The sequence below is a fragment of the Cavia porcellus genome, unplaced genomic scaffold, assembly GCF_034190915.1.
Source record: "Cavia porcellus strain 051 isolate PalLab524CR breed Dunkin Hartley unplaced genomic scaffold, mCavPor4.1 scaffold_21, whole genome shotgun sequence".
Classification (NCBI taxonomy): domain Eukaryota; kingdom Metazoa; phylum Chordata; class Mammalia; order Rodentia; family Caviidae; genus Cavia; species Cavia porcellus.
Window position 1 is genome coordinate 59,658,982 of NW_026947504.1, and position 16,723 is coordinate 59,675,704.

Below are 16,723 nucleotides of genomic sequence, written 5' to 3' on the forward strand. Positions count from 1 at the left end.
AGATGTGATACTTTTATATGATGCAGTACCACTGAAAGTTTTTTAAAAAAATAGTTGAGCAACTGGAAGAAAAAGACTAAATTACTTTCAAAATAACAAGTATAAATCAAGTATTTCTCCACATAAGTAATGGCAGTCAAAATATAATAGTGAAGTATCTACACACTGCTAAAACCTAGAATTCTACATTGGTGGAAAATATTTTTCAAAGATCAGAGAAAATGAAGATGTATTCATAGAAATGAAAAAAATAAACAATTACCAGAAAAAAACAGTAATAAATATTTATAATAATATTTCAGAAGAAAAAACATTATTTTAAATGAAATTACAGGATTTCTGGAAGAGTTCTGGAAAGGGAAAACATGTAATTAAATATGTTGATTGAATAAAACAATAAAATAACAACCTTAATATCTTATGGAGGTTGAACTAGCAATCATAACATGAAAAGATGTAAGAAATAAATGGAATTAAAATATTTTATGGTCCTTGCATTGTGTAGGAACTGCTAAAAATTCTAATTTATTATAGGCAATAAATCTAGTCTATAATAATATCTAAACTGATCACTAAACAATATGCTGATAAAAGAAATTAAATATTACTTGAATATCTCAAAAAGTATAAGAAATGAGAAAGACTGATGGCTTAATAAAAAGAGCAAAAGTAAAATCCTTTAATCTTCCACATTGGGGCCTTTTTTGAAAAAGATTAAAGAATCAAACAAAATCAGTTTCCAAACCTTCCGTTTTCCGGGCCGCAGGCATCCTCCCTCACTCAGGGTGGAGGTGGCCCGGGACCATCTGTTACCTCCTGGGAAACATTTCCTGGGGCTCTCACTGCTGAGTGCTGTACTTCTTTTGTTGTACAAGAACAAAAAGAAAGAAAGGTGGGGAGGGGGGACTCCCTGGCCACCCACACACACTTTGTTTCCTAGTCCTCTAGTTTGCTTGGGAGAATCTGCCGAAGAGAAGCTTCCCTGAGCCGGCCACAGCCATTTCTCATTAAACCCCCAATTTAAGCGAGATCCGGAGTGGAAAATTGCAAAACAGGAAGCCTGCAAATTGCATGAAAGCAATATTATTAGACCTGGGAGTAAAGATCCTTTATAATGCAGACTTTGGGGATGAGACCTAGAATCTCTAGGTGGAATCTAGGGCTTTGTGCGTAGACTCCTAGGAACTGGCTTTTCTTCCTGAAGTCACTATGGAGTGTCCTGCAGATACTTGTGCAGTAACCCAAACTTTGAAGAGATGTATGCGGACTAAAGGTAGGGTGACCGGAAGGCCTGGTTTGCCAGCCCACAATCTCATATTATACCTATCGTCCTAGGATCATCTTTAACTGTACTCTGTCCTTCTCTCAGAACTGTCCTGTTTTGTATAAAATTCATGGTTATCCTAACTAACAACCAGTGTGCTTCATGAAGCAACAGAAACTCACATTCTCTTCTGTGGGGGATTGCAGACTTGCTTGAACGCCAAAGATGAATCTTGCCAATTTATTTGTGTGCCACTAAGTTCACCCACTAATTGACTCGGATGGCTGGAATCTTGGCCCAGACTGCTTGAAGCCAGACTTCCAAGGCTGGTGTTTCAAAAACAAGGTACCCAATCCCAGAGAAGCAGTTATAACTTACACAGTGAGCCAGGAGAAATCAGTGTGGCCTCGTATTTAGTTACTTCCTCCTGTTTTCTTTTAAGCTCTGTACTGTTCAGAGCAATGCAGTGTCCACTAGCCTACGGTGACTACTGAGTACATCGGCTCCTTTAAACTGAGAAGGGCGCTAATTGTAAAGTGAACTCGACTTTGAAGACTTAATACAAAAAAGGGTCAAGTATCTCATGAGTAATTTTCATATTGACAGCATACTAAAACAGTGATGTTTTAGGTATATTAAGTTAAATGCTTTATTAAAATTAATTTCACCTCTGAGATTTTTACACTTTTTACTTTTTAAATGTATCTATTAGAATTTATAATTATAATTGTATTATTTTGCTATTATTACTAATTTAGTGCATTTGATATTCATCCAGGGAGCTGGAACTAAGCAAAAGGTTTAGCTTTATTTCAGATTGTTCTTCAGCTATCTTTGTTTCCTTTTCACAGGTCTACTAACATGAATTTAAGTGAGATAAATATTAATTATTTACACATCATTTGGAACTCAATAAATGTTAGTGTAATTTTCTTCCCCTAGACTGATTTCATTCCTCTTAAACAAAATTTTTTTCCATTAAAGCATATCCCCACTCTATAGTGAGTAAGACAAAACTGCATATAATGAATTTATCTTGTTTATCATTTATTTATATTCCTTTGCCTCAGTAGATATTGCTACCACATTTTAAGGTGATTTATTTGTTCTTACATGTACATTGTTAGACTATGAAATATGTACATGACATATTAGAAACAATACTGAGATGATCAAATAAGTAAGTTGTGAACGTGAAATATAAATAGCTCCTTATTCAGATGAAATGAATTTAAGAGTGCAAACTTTAAATTGATTTTTAGGAAGATGATAAGTTTCAGAAGAAATAAAAATACCTTTACATGTATACCAGATAAATGAAGAATCTATGCCCATTACATCAGATTAAACCTCAACCAATTAAGAGTTGAAAGTTTTAATGTATTTGTTATACAAAGTCAACTTATGGAAAAGGACCAAGTTTGTTTAAGATGATTCTAGTTGATATTTAGATAATGAAAAACGGTGAAGGTGGGGATTGATTGCAAGGCTTTTCCAGTGGTTCAGAAAAGAGATGATGGCAGCTTGGTATATATATACTTTTATATGTAGAGAAAATAATATCACGTAATTATAGCACCCACACTCAGCCATAGATAACATAAAATTATATTTTTTCTACAACACTAATTTTTCTATACATAGATATTTGGGCCTGGTTACACTTATATATATAACTTCAAGTAGTGATTTTAAACTTAATGTTATAGAATTTTTTCATGTTGTAGAATATTTTCTAAATATATTAAACATCTGCACAGTACTGTGTTAGTACCTACCACTGACTACTGAAGTACTTTTTATCGTTGGTCTCTTTAGGTTGTATAAAATATTTTGCTACTTCAAATTTCACTAAGTTTTTATTACTACATTTTCACCATGAAATGCCAAAGTATAATGACTAGCATAGAAGTTACGAACATTTTAAATCTTCAAGTTTATTGCCAGATAGCTTCGAATTCAAGGCTATTTTTCAAGAGGAGCATTTTATTAATTTCAGATTCAGGCACTACTTTTATCTGTTTCCAGATAAAATGCTCATTCAATCAGTGTCTATTGAATGCCAGTTCTGTACCAGCAACTCTCCAGATGTCAGTACAAAAGAAATAAATTATCTTTTTTCCCTCAGGTAGAGATCTACATTAATAATTCCAAAGGAGTAAAACATACTCGAAAATGTCTTATTTCCATAAATGTTTTAACTATTTTCTTGAATTCGTAGTTAGATTTTAAATTACTTTCATGTAAGTAATCACTAGATAAATTTCAGCCTTTGCATAGAATTAATAATATTATAAATTACTAGTCAAAATTAATACATTTTTCTTTTGCTGTAAAAAAAAAGGGGGAGCCTAAGTTTGTACTTTAGTCTAAGACATGACTAGTGTCATTCAATGGGCTATCTAGGTGGAAAGTTAACTTTCTATGAGAAGTTGAACTAATCTGTGGGGGAGATCCTCTTCATTCTTATCCATAATTCCAAAGAGCCAGGATTTAGCCTTCTCTCAATCATTCATTGAACAATATCTTTGGAATGCCTACTACATGGTAGGTAACATTCTAGACACGAAGACTGTTGAACAAAATAGACAAAAGAAAAATCTAATAAAGACATAATGTCTTCTTTTTTTCTTCTTGCTATAATTGAATAACACCAACAGGGTAATTTATGAGGGCTAAAAGTTTATGCAGCTCACGGCTCTGAAGGGTAGGAATTCCAAGAGTGTGACTCTGGCATCCTGGGAAGAGCTTTTTGCTATACCATAAGATGGAGGAAGGTTATCACTTGGAGAAACATAGCAAACATGCCAGACAACAATGCCACTCTTGCAAGAACCCATACATGTGCTAGCCCATTCATAAAGACAGAACCCTCATGATTCAGTCACCTCCCAAAGTCTCATCTTTACACAGCTGCCCTGGAGACCACATTTGCATGAGTATTGAAGGGCGCATGCTATATCAAACCATAATAAATAATATATGTAGGCTATTTATAAACATGGAGAGAAATAAGAGATCAGGTAGGCAGTCTGGGAAAACTGGCAGGGAAAAAAAAAGATGTAGCGATGTTAATTAGAATGAGAACAGACTTCTTTGAGAAGGCAACTTTGGAGCAGGGACCTGAGGGAGGTGAAGGAAGCAGCCATTTAGATTAACATCTGAAGGCACAGGAGGAGTTCAGTGAAGAAAAGGCCAGTGTCATACATGTAAGTATCACACCAGCTGTGCCACGAGTTGCAAGGAACTTTCTGTGTGCAAGTAGAGAGGGCAAGATGGTGAAGGGACAGAAGTTGAACTCAGAAGCAAACACGCAGACTAGATCACACAGGGTCGTGGACAAACAGTAAACAAGCCAGAGTTAACAAAACTTTGAAAACAAAACAGAGCTTTGATAACAAAGCCGCTTTCGGGGAGGAGGTTAAGTGGATTGCAGAGAGCACATTGTTGGTTCAAAGCCCAAGTCTGGACAGCAAGCAGTGTGAAGGCCAAGCAGGGACACAGAGCTAAACTGAAGCTCAGGAAAAAAAGAGCCAGAGTTTTTGGCGTGTTGATCTCCTGATGCATTCACAGACAGTCAGATGAGGTGACAGGTTAGGGCGGTGCCTCAACTACACCCCAGCATGGGTACCCTTCCTTATATGACCCGAGTGAGAGGTGTACTGTTTGTTGGTATGGTAGATTCAATAAGCCTCTGAGCCTCATTTTTTCTTTTCTGATATAATTTAGAAACATCATAACATCCATGTATCCGTGATTTAGTCTGATAAGTTTACAGGCAACAGTTTTTATTAGCAAGATTAATTTATCAGTGTATGCCTTAGAACTGTACTGTGTAGCTGAGAGTTGTATTTTTTTGTTTCAATTAGTTTGGTGTGCCCAACATCTGGCAGTTATTTACTTATATGGACAATTTAGAAGCCATTCTGCTTCAGCATTTGCACTCAAAATGGAGCAAACTGTTGTTTCTTGGAGTCACTCAGGGCAAAGCACAGCCTGAAAGCTATAATTCTGTACAACACGGGGTGACTCACAGCAGGGTACAGCCTGTTCTGCATCTCCTCTGCAAAGCCATCAGAAATTATATAAAGGAGAAAAGTTCTCATATTCTTGTGCAGTGCAGGCTATAAAACTGGTGAGTTCTGAGTGGATTTGAGAAATGATCATCTTTGTGGGGTTCAATATGATGGGCAGGAAAATAGGGAAAGCAAAGATATAAAGATTGAATGAGATTTTTAAAAAAGTATTTCAGAAAGAAACAATAGAGATCTTGGAAGAGAAAGAGGACAAATCTACATGGAGAAACCTATATATCCAGGCCTCATTGTATGGTGTAAAGACAGTAGTAAAACCTTCCTCTTTTAGATGAATGATTACAGGACAGTTGGTAATTATAATTGAAAGAGTTTTGCCCTAGGCAGGGGTTATATGTATATCTTGTACTCCATGTTCTGGTCAGAAGCCAGGCCGCTTATGGTTGTGAACTCCTTTCCACATCCTTGGAATAAAGGCTATTTTTTACTTTTATATTTTTGCTCTTTTATTGCATCAAAAATGCTAACAGTAATGCGAGGGGCTCTTGAGTGGTAGAAACTGAGTTACTGCCCCTAATCATCCTGCACACACAGGGCAGCCCTCCACATCAAAGAGCTCTCTAGTCAAGATGCCCAAAGTTCTGTGGTTGAGAAATCCTGCAGTACACCCACTCATTGAACCCTCCAGTAAAGAATCGTTGTTATTCTCAGCATCTTGTGTGTTTCCTATCATTTTCAGCGGAAACCAGATGAATGATTTGGAAAAGAACAGCCTGGGGTTAATACACACAGTTCCTCATACAACCTACTGAGAGACAGGTTTGATTTTCTGATTGCTTCATCTGTGCCCCATCCTTCCATTCAAGACGGGGGTGTAGGATGCTAAGCAGGTGGCTGTACATTGATCACGGAGGTACAAGAGAAGCAATGTGAAAGAAATACAGATTATACTTTTGTCACATTAGGAAGATCTCGATATAGGTTAATTTTGAAAGCTAGCTCATAAAATCTACTTAATCTATTATGTGGCCAACATATTATTATAATTAATTAGATTTTAGATTAATAACTAAGGTATAGGTTTTAAAATAAATTTAACAACAACTCAGGACTTAAGCTTGACAAGGGTGCTATGGAGAATTATAGTCCAAGTCAAATAATCCCACATAGTTGTGGGAACCACTGGGTGATGGCAACCTCAGTCCCTTCTCAGAGATCTTGAAGCTGGTGGTTCAAGGTTTAGTTCAATCATCTCCAAAGTAGGGTGTAGGAATTCTATGGGGACAGGGAGTACAACAGACTCCTCTTTATTGATCCTAAATAATAAATGAGGAACTCAATTCACCGTTGATATATGGATTAACACATATTCTCATTTGGCCCAAGTGTCAGAGATTTGTGAAACCTACAGTCTTCAGAGGTGTGATTTTTAGGTAGCAATTTTATTTCAATATGTGAATGAATACACAAACAATGGATAATAAAATAACTGCATCACACAATATAGAATATTATTCAACCATAAAAATATCGGTCATGAATATGAAAGTCTCTTAAGTATGCACTGCTAAGAGGAAAAAATCTTAAAATGTACTGTATGATTCTAACTTTATGACCATCTAGAAAAAGCAAAACTACAGCAAAACAAAAGATCAGTGATTTGTAAGGAGTTGGGGGGAGGTGATGAAACATAGAACCCAATGTACTTCTAGGTCAGTAGAACTATGCTGGATAATATGTAGTGGTGAGTGCATGATGGGCTTCCGTTAATGTTAATGTACTGATACTGGTTCATCATCTGTAACAAACATACCGCACTAATGTGAGATCTTCACACAGGGAACACTGTGTGTATGGAGAGGGTGGGGGCAGATAGAGTGGGAAGTTTGCTTTCTGTTCAACCTTTGTCTGTAAACCTAAAAGTGCTCCAAAAATTAAAATCTATTAACTTATTTTTTATTTTATTTTTTTTGTCTTTTTCCTTTTTATCAGTACTGGGGATCGAACTCACGACTGCCTGCTTGCAAGGCAGGCGCTTATGCCACTGAGCTAAATCCCGAACCCCTATTAACTTATTTTTAAGTGATCACATATTTGGCTTTGCTTCTCTGGCTGCTGGAATGCTGAGACCATGTTAAGGATTTTTTTTGTACTAGGAATAGAACCCAAGACCTTGCCAGGCAGCTGCTTGTGCTGCTGAGCTAGAGCCCTGGCCCTGAGACCATCTTATGAGCCCCAGGCGGCCTGCTACATGGGCCAAGTGGAGAAGGCACAAGACATCCAGACTGCTGTTTGTACTTGAGCCTGCCCTGGACCATCCAGCCACAGCTGAGTTGCCAGGTCGCTGCAGTCTCAGGAACAAGCCCGAGTGAGACCAGCCCACCCCAAGGTGCTGACTCTCAGAATTGTGAAAAAATACATAGCAGTTATTTTAATTCAGTACATTTTGGGCTGTTTGTTATATAGCAAAACTCACTCAAACAGCACTATATTCAATAATAATGCTCATGATAAGAGAAAATGTACTATTTTCCAGTAAGAAAACATGTATTTATTATTAAAGTATAATTTATTTAGTTACATTTTATCATTTAAACCATATTGTATTTGAACATGTATATGCAAATTACATAAGTGCATATTATAGTGATAAATTAATAATTGTGGTATGAATGAAAAATACAATGGGTGTTTATGGTGTTTGAAATTTATGATAAAAAGTGCATTGCCATTATTTCCCCTCAGAATACAGCCCTCACACGGAACACACTAGATTCGTTATTCCCGCCACTCTCCCAAGCAGTGCTGAAGTCCCCTTTTATGAATGTCTTCAGTTGCACTGCTCTGGCTATTTCCATGCCTGAGTCAATGCAAAACACTTACCTTTTGTAGTCCTTTTGACTCTGGGGAAGTGCCAGCAGTCATACGGTGCCAGGTCTGGTTAGTAGCTGGATAAGGACCCACTACAATGTTTTTATGAGCCTGCCGTTTCATTGACTGGTACTGGGCAGCTATGTTTACTTTATTCTTGATCATACCTTGTAGAGACAGGAAAGAGGACTTCCACAACTGCTTCAGAAAGCTGTAAGAGTGATGGGATAAATGTGTTCAAAGTAAGGGGAGGTGTTTTGAGGGGGTTCATGGCACTGTCTTTTACTGTAATAAATTTTTTAAAATTTAAGCGTTCACTGCATATTTTGACTACCCCTTGTACAATATTTTTATGGTAAGAGGGAACAATGAAAACATGTGGAGGGTCGCCTCATGCAGGGGATGAAGACTCTGGAAACTCAGGGAGTTCTTGCCATGCTGCAGCTCACGGGAGTGTCCCTCCCTCCTAGTGACGTTCTGATGGTCCAGCTATCGCATAGCCCTGAAACAATAAGGCAGGTATGTACAACTCAAGGTGTTTCCTGGTTATTTTATGCTGAACAGAACTTTAGCTATTAATGAAATCTACATCCACTTAAATTTACATTTAAAAAACAAACCTCCTGAGCTGTCAGTGTCTTTATATTTCTAAATATGCTACTGATTGTAATTTGGTGTGAGAATTTGGTGTGTAGAAGTCCTCAAACTTAATCTCCAAAGCACCAAGATGTTTTGATGCCCAGTGATAACAATTTTGATATCCAATTAATATTACTATTCTTGTAAAGAGTTCATGTTTATTTGAGTGTTACTTCTCTTTCAGAAAGACATTAAATCCAGAAAACTTAATCTCAGCGTAAACAAAGTTGATATTAATTCTGCTAAACAGACTATGAGCATCTTTCTTCTAACAGAAGTTGTAAATCCATCTAGTGTTTACAAACAAAAATGCTTATTTTGCTAGAAAGCAAGACTATTGGAATATCGCTGCTTTGGTCCCAGTGTTTCATTTAGATGGGCGGGCATTTATTCTTATACTTGGTTTGCAGATTGAAACACGTACTCCAGTGATAAAGGATTTATTCAAACCTCACAATGAGTGGATAGCAGATATACAACTGGGACCTGTGTCGATGAGCTGCTTAGGCTTTCCTCATGTATAATACCTCCACCCCCATGTTGTAGCAACAAAGAATGTCAGTATATTACTTTATTTAATTGGTTTTAAGATAATAAATTTTTATATAGGATGTAGATTATTGCTTTAGAATGCAGGCATACCAAAATCAACAATACATAGCGTTTGTCTCTTCTAAATAATGGCCATTTTGATAACCTTGATTCAAGATGTGACAGATATTCTAGTGAAAGTTATGCTAGGTTAATTATGCTTCATGTTGCAAGCATTGTTACAGCCATTTATTGCAGTTAGGAAGTATTGTCATCAAATTGACTTAGATAGATTTTAATGAGCAAGGGTGAATTGGAAAAGTTTGAAAAAGTTTCTATTTTAAAACAAACCAACTATTTTCTGGGTTTCAAAACATAAGACCAATATCTACTGCTCCATACTGTTTCCTGAAAGTACTTGATTTGAGTAATGAAACTTAAACTGAGTAGTGAAACTTATGCCCAGAATACAACTTACACAACTTTAAAGTTTGGAAAGTACAGAATTGTCAGTTACTTGAAGAGACTTAATTGTAGCGGTTATATGTCAACCTACCCTCAGACACTATAATCTTCATCAAGTAATTTCATATCTTTGAATAGACTCACATCTTTGGAATCTGAAAAAGACCAAGAGAACACATTTATGTTAGAAGGACTATGATCTTGATTTCATGAAAGGGTACTGAGTCATATAGCTTCATTGCACACTGAGTACACAACTCCACGTATTCATCAGCAAATACTTGTTCAGCATAACACAGCCCACATTATTCTGGGAACTATGCAAAGAGTACTCTCCAGAGAGAGGGGAGGGCAAATTTCATCTAAGCAGTGGTTTTCACTGATTAAGAAGTCTTATTTAAATGGCATCAAAGAAGTCAGCAAGAGACTCAAATCCTATGTAAAATTAGTTGTAAAGACTTTTACGACATATTTATTTTTTTAACATAATGTCTCTTTTCTTTGAAATAGTTGAGCATACCTTCACACGCAATAATATCAAATATAACAATATAGTAAAAAAAATTCAAAAGAATGAAAGCATTACAGGACTTCAAAACCAAATAACAGGAAATGAACAACGGCTGCTATAATACCTCATTTTCCTCAAAAAATTTGTGTATATCACACATAATAAACTCAAATAAAACACAACAGGATAGACCCAATCAAAACAGAAGAACAAAAGCATTACTATCATCAGAACAAGATGATAGTAAATCAGCAATAGCTACCATAATGTCTTGTTTTCTTCAAAATAGCGTTCATACCATCTCACATAATAAAATCAAACAATAAAATAAAATAAAATCAATGAATGAAAGCATTATAAGACTTCAAAACAATATAATAGGAAACCATGATTACCATAATATTTCCCATTGTATTCAAAACAGCTGCCCTTACTAAATGAAAGCATAAAATATAACAAAAGACAGAACAAAGCCAAACATAATAAAATTGTGTAAACAATGCAAGAGTTCAAGATAAGACAATCAGAAACTGACAGTAGTTTACCTTTCCCTCCCTTTGCCCTTTTTAAAAAAAATTTTATTTAAAGGAAGACTAAACAAAATAGAAAATGGGTAGAAATAATAATACTTTCAAAGAAAGAATAAACAGTAAGAAATCACTAGTTGATATTTGCATATTGTCCTCTTACAAATAGTTATTCAAGATACAAAAGTGGAGCATATAAAGTAGAGTTTCAAACAGCGAGACTGCAATCAGGTCTGTTCAACAAAAACTTAGTAATATGGTTATCAATCCTACACACTTATACATGCAGTTATCTGTATCTTCATTTATGTTGAGCTTGAACAAACTCAAGCAGGCTAAAATCACTCTGAGCAAAGAATAATAGTATTGCTGGGTTTCACATTATAATACTCCTGGATCAGCACTGGGTACTGTAGTGTGTCTTTTTCTTCAGAGTATTTGTTCATTTCATCATGTGTCATAAGATCAGTTCTCATAAACTGTTTATTGGTTCTATGCATGCATGAGTCTTAACATGTATTTCTATCCTTTCTATATTAGAGGGAGGAACAAAACAAAGCAAGACAAATAAAACATATTCCTATAAACACATGAAATGAAAAGATATATAAGACCACTGTACAAGGTGTTCTACCATGGTTACTGTGTTGTCTCTTGTTATCTTTAATAGAATTGGCCATATCATCAGACATAGTATAATTGAATATATCAGCACATAATAGTATTAATAAAAACACAATTTTGTATGTACTATAAAACTTCAAAGACAGGTAGTAATCAAGCCAGAATGGGTATTGTAGTCTTGTTATCTTCAGTGTAATTGTCTAAACACTCTGACTTGATACTATCAATCATATAAGTTTTGAATAAAATCTGTCAATACCAAAACAGCAATCAAACAAAGCAGATTTAACTAAGATCAGTCATGATAAAACAGTATAAGTCTCAATAGGGTTCCAAATTAAGTTAATAGGAAATTAAAGTTGATTACTGTGCTGTCTCCTGGTGTTTTTGGGATAGCTGTTTGTGCCCTCAAATCTAATGCAAGTAGGCAAACTGGGACAGAATAAAATCTATCTAAGCAGAGTGATGCGAGTTATATGGGTTTTAATTCTTGATACACTATTAAAAATATCTTCTGCCGTCTTTTTAAAGACCATTCCTCCTCTTTCACTTCCCCAGAATACACTGTGTATTTTTGGTCTCACCTAGACCCTTGGTTTTAAATTGGGGGCGGGGGGCAACCTGCTATTTACCTAAGTGGTTCCGAACCTTCTCTCTCCTGGATTTGATCTCTAATTATATTCCTTTACCTATTAAAGCCTGTCTTTCCAACCTACCCAAAAATACTGGTCTAGTTGCCCCTAACAACATATTTATTTTAAAACATATCCTTTCTTGTGTTACTAGAGCTTTAATCTCGGCATCCTGCCACTCCAGTATCTTGTCATAAATAACACTGTATTTTAAAACCTGCGAAAGTACTTTCTAAGGTCATGTCACATGCTATAGACTGAATACTTGTGTCCCCTTAAAGTGTGTTTGTTGACACCTGATCCTCAAGGCGACGGTGTCAGGAGGTACCTTAGCGTGATGACTTTGGGGGTGGGATGATGAGGCCGTGGAATTTGTACCCTTATCAAGGCAGCTCTTCTTTCCTTCTGCTCTATATGAGAACACAATGGAGGATGAGGAACCAACCTCAGAGGAACCAAGAAGTGTGTGCCCACCAGTCATCAATTTGTCAATGCCTTGATCTGGAACTTTCCAGCATCTAGAACTGTGAGAAAGAAATTTTTTGCTATCTGTAAATCTATCTGTGGCACAGTTTTAAGGCAGCTGAAACTAACTAAGAATGCAAGCTTTATGCCCCTCCTGCACCTCTGCTCATGACATCCTTTTCGACTGGAATCCTACAGCCCCTGCCTCTCTAGCCGTGCCTCAGGCATGTCTACTAATCCTTCATCTCATCCTCCGGAGCATCAGTGAAGACTATTTTTAGAACATGTTCACTCTTCATACCACAAAAAGAATCTACCACTCTGTTGTATTTATTTTTCAGAACCATCAAAACAACATACCACAGACTGTGCTTATCTCATGCCCTGAGGCTGGAAATCAAGTAAAGATCTGCACAGGATTGGTTCCTTCTGAGAGCTGCAATGGACGGTTTCCAATCAAGCCTCTCTTGTTTGTAGAGCTTTCTTCCTTCATTTCTTCCAACTTCCTCCCCTCTACATCTGTCTGTGCCAAAATTTCCCTTCTGATAATGCCAGTCAGGTTGAGACCCCAGGTTGAGAATTAATTTTTAACTAAATGTCCCCAGAAAAAAACTTTATCTCCAGATAAAGCTACAACCCAGGTTCTGAGGGATAAGAATTCAACACAGGAGTTTGGGCCAACAATGCAACCATTTCTTTTCCTCTGTTTTGTAATAATTTCTAGCAGTAGTGTATTTCTTCTTATCTGACATCTCATTAAGTCATAGAGCAGAGTGGGACCTATGTATAGTTTTGTTTTGCTTTGTTTTTTTTTTTGTCCCCCTTACCTGATATAACTACAAACCCAAAAAACTGTTTCCTAGTCAGTTTGTTGGTTTGTGGATGGAATGATTTATCAGCAAAGACTTTTGTCCTAGTTACTTTATCACTGAAGCACAATACTTGACACCCACAGATTAAAGAAGGAAAGGTTTATTTAGCTCACAGTTTGTAGAGGCTTCAGTCCATAGTCAGCTTGCTTCAAAGCAGGGTTGCATGGCACAATAGCATAACAGAGGAGAAAGATTTCACAGCACGGCAGGTAAGAAGCAGCTGGATTGACAGAAAATTGGAATGGCCTTTTGAAGATACAGTTACAGCACCAGCTAGGTGGTATTACCTTTTAGGGCTGGGGAAGGTTCTTCAAAAGGCTGTATACACTTTGAATTAGTGTCTGCTATACGGTACTGTGTCTCCCATAGCCAGGACTCTGAGATCCAGGAATCACAGGAGGAGGAGGAGGAGGGGTAAATACCCTTGTAGGCTGTGACTCATCTTCCAACATCACACCCGGCTATAAACTCACCAGTGGCCTAATCAAGTGATAAATACCACACTCATGACTCAATCACCTCCCAAAGCCCCACCTATGAGCACAGACACTTTGGGGGGACATCTAGATATAAACCATAACAACCTCATATGAAAATAAAATTTATTCATTTAATACATAGGAATTCTATATTTAATTCCTGATAAGGATGTTTCTTACACTAGCCCATGGTTCCTTTGGGGGCACAGTCATACTTTATCCTTGATTGTGACAGAAATAATTAATTAGTAACATCTGTCAACACTACTGTTTCTTTATACAAACAGAAACCAAGTTTGGGTGAGGGCGGTAACATATTTCAGACTCTCACACAGGTAAATGAGGCCATGAGATGGACTTCTGACTGCTAACATAAGGGGGAGTGCAGACTGGGCTTCCAGGAAAAGAGGAACAGGCCTGATTGCATGGTTTCCTGTCCTTTGTCTTCCTTTAACTGCCAAGGATGCTGAAGCGATGCTCAGAGGTGACGCAGCCATTCTGAGACAAGCAAAAAGTAAAGGTTGCTAAGCAGAAGGATAAAAATATATCTGCATCAACCTCATTCTTGAAGAGTGCTTTCTTAGTATGAGATTCTAAATGAACATTTGTGTTCTCTCAGCATAAATAAATTATAACTGTCCTTGTTGATGAAAGGTTAGCTCCACTCTGATTGTCTTTTCTTTATAGATGACTGTGTTTTCTTGCTGGTTTAGAAAAACCCTCTATTTGTTCTGTGTGTGTGTGTGTGTGTGTGTGTGTGTGTGTGTGTGTGTATTTTGCATCACTGTGATGCATTTAGATTTGGATTTTCTTGTTGTTTATCATACTTCTGCCTCACTGGCTTCCTTTGACATGAAGAGAGGAGTCAGATTTCTCAGTTATTATCTCTCCAAATATTGCCTCTTCTCAATTATCTTGATTATTTTCCCGGACACTTTCATTACTGCTTATCAAATATTCCCACCTTATCCTGATGTCTTTAACCTCCTTTTCATATTTTCTGTCCCTGAACCCCTCCAGACTGTATTCTATATAGCTTCTTTAGTTACGGCTTTCAATGGATTAATCATCTCTAAGTTGTGTCTGTCTTGTTTACTGTTAGAAGTGTCTATTCATTGCAGTTTATATATTTTAAAGTTCTTTAGTGATTATTTTACAAACATATTTGGTACTTCTTTTCTAATTACCTATTCTTGTTCAACATTGTCAAGCTTTCCCTTTATTTTTAAATATGCAGTAGGGTTCATTTCCAGGGGGTGTCTCCTCTAATATCATGCTAGAACTTGTTTCCCAGGTAGGTCTTATTTTTGGACAAACAGACTAGTACAGAGCCTGACACAGCATAAGAACTTAATAAATTTTCACTTGTATTAATTTTTATTTAAAAATATATTATTAATTATTAATTAAAATTATTGATGTATTAATTTTTTATTTAAAATTATTGTTACATAGAAGAGTATAACATGATGTGGCAGTGATTCATGATACGCTACAAATCAGTAATAGACCTCAGGTTAGTATCAGGGACTGGCCAAGAACCCTGATTGCCCGTGTCAAAAGTATGGTGAGAAGATAAAATAAGAAACAGAGACAAACTTAGTAATACATGGTGAGTGACTGGGAAGTCGATGTCTCCAGATGAGCCAAGATAGCAACCCTCCAAGACAGCTACTGTATTGGGTGGATACAGCGATAGGCAGGGCTGGCTAGAGATTTAAAGATGGCAGAAGGCTCAGAAGCCTATAACTCACTGGGCAAGAATAGTCTTGGGCTGACTCCGGAGGCAGAGATGATCCTGTGCTAAGAAAGATCTTGCCCTAAAGAGTTTTTTTTAAACTTAGTGGTTTTAGTTTTAGTCATAGAGGGTGGGAGAGGATGGCTCCGCCCTAAAGAGTTAATGGGAAATCTCAAATCTCAAATGGGTGGTACTGATAATCCCAAACCTCCATTTATACCTTACGGAAAAACGCAAAATTAGCCATTGTGAATTTGTGGTCCCCAGTGTACTTTTCTTTTTGATTAAAACTATTGCTGGTGCTCTCAAACTGTAATTCATAAATTATTTGTCTCACTGATTGCCTTCATATGTTTATTTAGATTATTACAAAAAAAGAGAACATGTAATCAAATGAGTGTTTAAAATACTAGGCTATAAAAACAGTACTTTAATTTTTTAATAGTCGTGTTGTCAAGATGGTACAATTCTTTCGTGCATTGTGAGCCTAAAACAAGAGGCATTGTATGAAATGCCCCCCAAGCTTATTAAGCTTCAGAAGCCTTTCTCTCAAGCATCTCTGGAGCTTTTCTTTCAAGAAACACTTCTAAGGACTACTTCCTTACTGTAGTATATAGAACAGACACTGCAATATCCACTTATTGACTCTGAACAAATGGCAATTTGTTTTAAAACTCAGCTATCATTTTGCTTAATAGATAGGACATTTTCTTTTGTCCTTTATTCATCTAGAATGATTCCCAGTATAAACACTCAGTTGTTTTTAAGCGAAGGAAAGAAATCTTCCTTGACTATGCCTCAGAGCACAGAGTACTTTTTTTGGATTAGAAATGATCAATGGATGGAAAATCTGATGCATCTCGGGCTGCTTCCTGGTATTGAATAACCAAAAGTCAAACAACATAGGGCAGCCATGGAAAATAAGAGGAGACAAGAACAAGAGCCCTCATGTCCTTGTTCCTGCTGTGACCACAAAATCAAGAACCCTGCTGACCAGGGAAAAAATGCATTGCCATAACCCAACTGTAATTGGATAAAAAAAGTGTTTGTTGCACATGCATTGTCTGCACA

At 36.7% G+C, this 16,723-nt stretch overlaps 2 long non-coding RNA genes across 2 annotated transcripts in view; one reads left to right on the forward strand and one right to left on the reverse strand.

Moving 5' to 3' along the window:
- The first annotated feature begins 966 nt into the window (after positions 1 to 966).
- LOC134471995 (uncharacterized) overlaps positions 967 to 16,723 on the forward strand; it is a 59,897-nt gene continuing 44,140 nt past the window's right edge. The window contains exon 1 of the long non-coding RNA XR_010041813.1: positions 967 to 1,273. This is a non-coding gene — a long non-coding RNA (uncharacterized LOC134471995). The remainder of the gene's footprint in view (positions 1,274 to 16,723) is intronic.
- On the reverse strand, positions 7,980 to 14,006 carry LOC134471994 (uncharacterized). The gene is made up of 3 exons (XR_010041812.1): positions 13,723 to 14,006; positions 9,896 to 9,959; positions 7,980 to 8,671 (listed from the first exon to the last, which is right to left on the reverse strand). It is a non-coding gene; the product is annotated as an uncharacterized LOC134471994 (long non-coding RNA).